Source organism: Chiloscyllium plagiosum, chromosome 8, assembly GCF_004010195.1.
Source record: "Chiloscyllium plagiosum isolate BGI_BamShark_2017 chromosome 8, ASM401019v2, whole genome shotgun sequence".
NCBI classification, from domain to species: Eukaryota; Metazoa; Chordata; class Chondrichthyes; order Orectolobiformes; family Hemiscylliidae; genus Chiloscyllium; species Chiloscyllium plagiosum.
In genome coordinates this window covers 46166392-46173404 of record NC_057717.1, presented here as the reverse complement: position 1 = coordinate 46173404, position 7013 = coordinate 46166392, and the positions used below count along the sequence as shown (strand labels likewise).

General features: G+C 45.1%; 1 long non-coding RNA gene across 1 annotated transcript; it reads right to left on the bottom strand.

Annotated features, from left to right (window-relative positions):
- Nucleotides 1–2586: 2586 nt before the first annotated feature.
- Nucleotides 2587–5699, bottom strand: LOC122552131. Its single transcript, XR_006312312.1, has 3 exons — nt 5619–5699; nt 5340–5446; nt 2587–2706 (listed from the first exon to the last, which is right to left on the bottom strand). It is a non-coding gene; the product is annotated as an uncharacterized LOC122552131 (long non-coding RNA).
- Nucleotides 5700–7013: the final 1314 nt, after the last annotated feature.

Below are 7013 nucleotides of genomic sequence, written 5' to 3'. Positions count from 1 at the left end.
GGACAATGCTGCCTTTACCTTTTACACAGTGATGTCATGGTGTCTCTGGGGTGGGGAGAGGGAATGCTGAAGGTGGTGGATGGGACACCACTCAGGCACAATGCTTTGTCCTGGAGGATGTTCACTTTCTTTAATAGTGTTGGTGTCTCCACTGATGCAGGCAAGTGGAGAATGTTCCAACACAATCCTGATGTGTGCCTTATAGAGAGCAAACAGACATTGGGGAATCAGGGGTTTGGGGAAACTGAGGTGTTCTCCTTGTAGCAAAGACAATTGAGAGGAGCTGTGACAGAGGGGTTTAGCAAAGACAATTGAGAGGAGCTGTGACAGAGGGGTTTAGAAAAGTTACACGCTATAATAATAAACCTTACACCCATCAGCTCATTATACAAGGATTACAGGACACACATTAAAGGTTTGGGAAGATTCAAAGGAGAACTTTTATGCAGCAAATGGGATTCAGATGGAATACAATACTCTCTCACAATGCGAATATCCAGGTCTGGATGAATTGACTAATTCAATCACAGTTAGGTGTTACAATGACTGAGATTACCAGCTGAATGTCCACCTGTAGTATCCTGTAATGCAAGTTTATAAAATCCATCTCTGTCAGTTCAGGTTAGAAACTCGCACCATCCCCTCCTCCTGGCCCAGGATGACTGGACACATTACCCCTTGTGGAGGTTAGCAGTCAGTTCAGGTGGGAAATCTATGTGGGTTTCTAGGTGTTTCCACTTTGGAATTTCATGTGACTGAACAGGGCTGATGTTTGACACATGGGACAGAATATTCCAAGAGTCAGTGAGATGTGGAGAGCAGGATTTGCTTCTTCTTTTTTTTCCTTCCGTTCTGCTGCTGTGCCTCATCAATAAGACATGGGGTGTGAAAGGCTCATGCAGCTCGATGGGCAAGTTGTCTCCATTCTGACCAATGGGCTGCAAGCTCCTCCCATAGTGCATCTCTAAAAACAGAGCAACTCTGCATGCTTCACACTGCCCAGTGCTCCCAGTAAATGTTTAGAGGAATGGGGGTGGAGTGTGGGGGGGAACTCCTGGAAAAGTTATTACTGTAAAGTTCTAAGAGCATTGTGAAGAGAGATTGGGCGGCACGGTGGCACAGTGGTTAACACTGCTGCCTCACAGCGCCTGTAGACCCGGGTTCAATTCCCACCTCAGGCGACTGACTGTGTGGAGTTTGCACGTTCTCCCCGAGTCTGCGTGGGTTTCCTCCGGGTGCTCCGGTTTCTTCCCACAGTCCAAAAGATGTGCAGGGTCAGGTGAATTGGCCATGCTAAATTGCCCATAGTGTTAGGTAAGGGGTAAATGTAGGGGTATGGGTGGTTTCGCTTCGGCGGGTCGGTGTGGACTTGTTGGGCCGAAGGGCCTGTTTCTACACTGTAATGTAATCTAATCTAAAAAAAAAAGATGCACAGGAGAAGGGGGAAACAAGTTGTCAGATGGGAAAAAGTTAAGTCGGTCATTTGGGAGGGGATAATAAAAGAACAGAGGTCTATTTAAATGGTGGAAACTGTTGAAAGGGATCGGGGGGTAATTGTGCAGGAAACACTGAAAGCTAGCAGATTCTGGGTCAGTCACGAAATCAAGGGTTCATTTCAGATTCATCAAGTTTAAGGTAACACCAACACGGGTAAGGGGTTTCAGTAGAAATGGAGCTGGGGTGAGGTGGAGACAAGCAACATTTTAGAGTTTGGAATTCCGGGTGTTTGTGATTGCGTAGAAGTCTGATCAGAAGGTCACCTTGGGGTTACAGATATGACAGCAATGTTGTGAAGAGTAGTTCTATCTCAGACTGCACTCAGTGAGAGTGAGGGGCTCAGCAGTAAGGGAAAGGAACTTGTAATAGCAACTGAAGGTAATGGGTTTAACCGTAACAATGTTTCTTTGGAGGAAATTGCAGTTAACCGAGTAGTGGGAATGTGATAAGCAGTTTGGTAACTGAGTAACAGTGGAGCAATGGAGAGGGATGGTGGGGAGGGAGAGCTGGACATATTCGATGTACATGTGAAACCTAACACAGTGCTTTTAGACGATGTCATCTCCTGGCAGTGCGTAGGTGAGAAACAGGACGGACCAAGGATAGATCCTTGAGGGACACCAAATGCAAGAAATTCAGAAAGGAAAGGGAGAGTGAGATGGAGCAGGATTGACAAATGATGGTGAGGTCAAATGTTAGTTTTTTTTTGCAGAATGGATGAGAAGGACATAACCAGGAAAGACAGACAGACAGAACAAGGAACAATACCTGTGAATTGGCGAGGGGGAGTTATGAGGAGGAAACAGAGTTGGAATGTCTGTAGTTTAGCGAGACTAGTAAAAGATCAAGGTGAGCTCTGATAAGGCTTGACAAGAGACTGAAGAAAGATGTAAGTTTGGAACAAAAATCAGGAACACCATGTAAGGCAGTTTGCCTCGGTGGGCTAGTGGGAGGGAGGGAAGCAGCAGAGGCAGCTGATCGGATTGTCTCAGTCTTAGTGACAGAGAAACTCAATGTGTTCCTTGCTCTTGTTGTTGGAGGGAAGGATGAAGGAGACAGGATGATGGACAGTGTTTTACAAAGAAACAAATCCAGTGTTAGTGATATTTAAAATGAGTGAACAAGCCTAATATATTTAACTTTTATCCAGAATATTAAAATGTCCAACTGAAGTCCTTGTTCGAATCCTAGCTCGGCAGATGGTAGAATCTGAATTCAAGAAAAAATAACGAATTAGGAATCTCCTGATCTCCATGAAACCATTGTCAATGGCGAAACAAATCCTGCCAACCTGACAGTCTCCCAACAAGCTACTCACTGTATTAATTACTGCAAAGTCTCAACAAAGGAATGAAACTGGATGGACCTAACAAGGTATTAGAAAATACAACCACAGAATCAGCCCTCTCGACTCTGCAACATCCTGCTCACTAACATCTGTTTTTTTTTTCTTATGCCAAAACGTGGCGAGCTGTCTCACAGACTAGTCAAGGAACAGCCTGACATAGTCATACTCACAGAGTAACCCCTTACAGATAATGGCCAGACACCACTATCACCATCCCTAGATAGAGAGTGTGATGATGGAAAACCACAACAGGTCAGGCAGCATCCGAGGAGCAGGAGAATCGACGTTTCGAGCCTAAGCCTTTCATCAAGATGACCTGCTGTGCTTTTCCAGCACCACACTCTTGACTCTGATCTCCAGCATCTGCAGTCTTCACTTTCTCCTGAAATCTCTGGATAAGTCCTGTCCCACCAGCAGGACAGACCAGGCAGAGGTGATGGCACAGTGGTATATACACAGGAACCATTTGCCCTCGGAGTACTCAGCATTGACTTTGGACACCTTATGTCTCATGGCTCCTGCTGATTGCCACGTACCATGCTCCCACGGCTGATGAATCAGTGCTCCTCCATATTGAATAACACTTGGAGTAAGCACTGAGGCAATAAAATGGTGACAAGCCTACTCTGGGTACAGGATTTCCATGTCCTCTACCAAGAGTAGCTCAGCAGCAGGATTACTGACTGAGCTGGTAGGGTCCTCAAGGACATAGGTGCTCAACAGGGTTTGCAGCAGGCGGTAACGGAACCAGCAAGAGGGAAAAACATACTAGATCTTATCAGTATGAATCTGCCAGCTGCAAATGCATCTGTCCATGATAGTATCGGTAAGAGCGACCATCCCACAGTCTTTTGGGAGACAAAGCCTCACCTTAATGTTGAGAAAAATCTCCATTGTGCTGAGTGGTACTATCACTGTGCTAAATGGGACAGGGGTAGGAACTCAAACTGGATCTCTCTGAGGCACTGTGGGCTAACAACAGCAGCAGAACTGTACTCCAGCACAATCTGTAATCTCATGGGTTTGTACATCCTGCTCTCACCCATCACAATGGACAGCAAAGGACAGAATGCCATGAGCAGCACCAGACAGACCTAAAAACGAAGTGCCAACCTGGTAAAGCTACCAAGCAGGACTATCTGCACATCAAAAAGCATCAGCAGCAAGCAACAGAGCTAAGTGATCCCACAATCAATGGATCAGATCAGAGTTCTGCCACACCCAGTTGTGAATGGTAATGAACAATTAAACAGCATGTTGCAGGAAGCACCACCCTTACTGATGGAGGGGTTTCACACATCCATGCAAAAGATAAGATGAGAGCATTTGCAGTAATTTGCAGCCAGATGCAAAGTGAGATGATCCATCTCAGCCTTCTCCAGTGGTTCCTAACGTCACAGATGTCAACTTTAAGCCAGTTCAATTTAGTTCGAACAATATCGAGAAATGGTTAAGTAGTGTAAAGGCTATGGGTCCTGCTAACATTCTGGCAATAATACTGATAGCTTGTGCTCCAGAACTTGCCACCCACCAATCACGTGCCGCTCCAGCACTGGCATCGACCGACAATGTGGAACGTTACCCAGGCATGTTCAACTTAAAAACACAGGGCAAATCCAACTCAGGCAATTTCCCTCTGTCAGTCCACACTCGATCAGCAGTAAAGTGATGGAAGGAGTCATCAACAGAGCTATCTAGCAGCAGGTGCTTAGCAACAGCCAGCTGAGTGACACTCATTTTAGTCTCCACCAGGGCCACTCAGCTCCCGATTGTGTTACCGCCCTGATTCACAACCTGACAACCAGCTGAATCCCAGAGGTGAGGTGAGAGTGACAGCCCAGTCCCACTCCAACACCACTATTTCTAGCTGATTCCACCCTCATCTCAGCTCATATACTGAAACTCTCATCCATCGTGTGTTATCTCCAAACTTAATTATCCAAACACACTCCTGGCCAGCCTCCCAAATTCAACCTCCTTGTAATCTCAAGAAAAAAATGAAAGCTCTATCGCCCACATGCTCACTTCTCTCCGAACATGTTCATCCGTCAAAAGGCTCCTATTCAGAACCAACAACAATTTAAAATTCTCATTCTTGATTTGATTCCTGGGTGTTATCATCCCTAGCTCCCTGCACCACACATCCTTTGTCGAGGTCTCAACCCATTTTCTTCGAGACTCCCAACGATTTGTTAATTCATTACTTCAACTGTGTGGCTGATTCTACAGTTACTAAAGCAACATGGTCTGGAATTTGCAGACAAAACCTCACAGGTCTGCTTTCCACCTTTAAGACATCCCTCAAAACCTGCTTTTTGGCAATGCTTTTGGTCACCTGACCTAAAATCTCCATCTCTGGCCTTATAGCTAAAGTTCTCGATCGTATTTTTGTGAAATTAAAAGCATGATAATAAAACTACAAACTGTTCTTGATTTGGACATTATCTTCAAATAAACACTGTTGCTGTAATGAATAATCTGTAATGTCTCTTACCCAACCACATTGTGGGAGCACCTTCACCCCATAAACTGCAGCTGTACAAGAAAGTCAAACATCACACTCTCCCCAGGCTCCAGGGTTTTGGCATTAATCACTGGCATCTGTGGAAGGAGAAACACAGTTGATGTTTAAGGGAGTGCAAAATGAATTACAGGGAATGAAAAAGAAAAAAAGTAATCTGATAATAGAGCAGCACATGGTCAGGGGCTGGGCCGCAGTGAAAAACTAATTTACAAAAAGTCTATAAAAGTAATAATACAGTACTAAACAGACCAAAAATACACTTATGGTTCGAGACTGAGGAAGGTAGACATTGACAAAGTGGTCATGAGGGAGCCCAGAAATGAATCAGAACAGTATGAGCTGCTATGATCACAATGTCTCTTTCCTGGAGAAAGGCTGCACCTTGCCCCTGGCTGCACCTTGCCCCTTACAAAGATGGCGACGGTGCACATGTCCAGTGAATCATTGTCCCGAATAAAGATGGCGGCGCTCACTCAGGCTTGCAGCCGCGCTGAGGCCATTCCTCATTTACTGCAAACACGGGACTGGGACGTTCAAATTTGTGTTTTCCGACGTGCACAATTTGTTTGTAAAACCTCTCCGCTCATAGCAACACAGTCTTTCTCCCGTTTCCATGTTTATTTCTTTCCTTACCGTATCCTTTCTCTCCATAACTTCCCGAGCATTCATTACAGCGACTCTGCGCCCCGCGCGGGGGTGATCACATGGTTGTTTAGCTCCGCCCTTTATTCACTTTGATTGGTTGGAGGACCAACAACCCGCTAGGTCCTCCAGATCCGCCCACCGTCCTTTCATTGGTCCGGTGTTGATATCAATCACCCTCGGGTCACTTTGTTGGCTTCAGCATGCGCTTCAGCTGATATGTTGGGGAATGTGATGGGAGAGTTTGCTGAGGGTAAGAATTCCCTTTGTGTGAGCTCTGCAGTAGATTTCCTTTATTCATGGAGGGAATTGCCTTCCTACTCATAACTGTATAGCTGTGATTGATGAATCAATGCCATCTGAATCAGTACAGAAACACCCAATTTTCACTCCTTTTCACAACATCTGAGATCTTTAGCACATTGTATCTCGTTCTTCTTTGGAAACAAAAAAACACATTTACAAATCGGAGCAGGAGTAGGGCATTTATCGCCCTCAACTTGATCCTCCATTCTATCAGATCATGGCTTGGCCAACCCAGACCTCAACACCTCTTTTATGCTTGATCCGCATAGCCCTCAACTGGTCAATATTTCAAAAATCTATCTGCCCTCTTTTAAAATAATTTGAAATAGAATCACAGATTCCCTACTGTGTGGAAACAGGCCCTTCAGCCCAACAAGCCAGAACAACCCTCTGAAGAGTAACTCAACCATTCCCCTCCCACATTTAACTTTCACAATTGTTTGGGCGAGAAAATTCTAGCCATTCACTGAGAGAAAAAATTCTTTACTTTTTCTAAAATGAATGTTCCCTTATGTAATGTCCCCTGGTTTGAGACGTCACTGGTGCTAGAAGATCTAGTCAACATCTACCCTGTCAAGCTCCGCAGAATCTTGTTTTCATAAGATCACCCCTGCTTATCTATTCTTGATAGGTCAACCCTTTCATCCTTGAAGCACCTAAGTGAATCTGTTTTGAATGGTCTCCGATGTTGGTTTA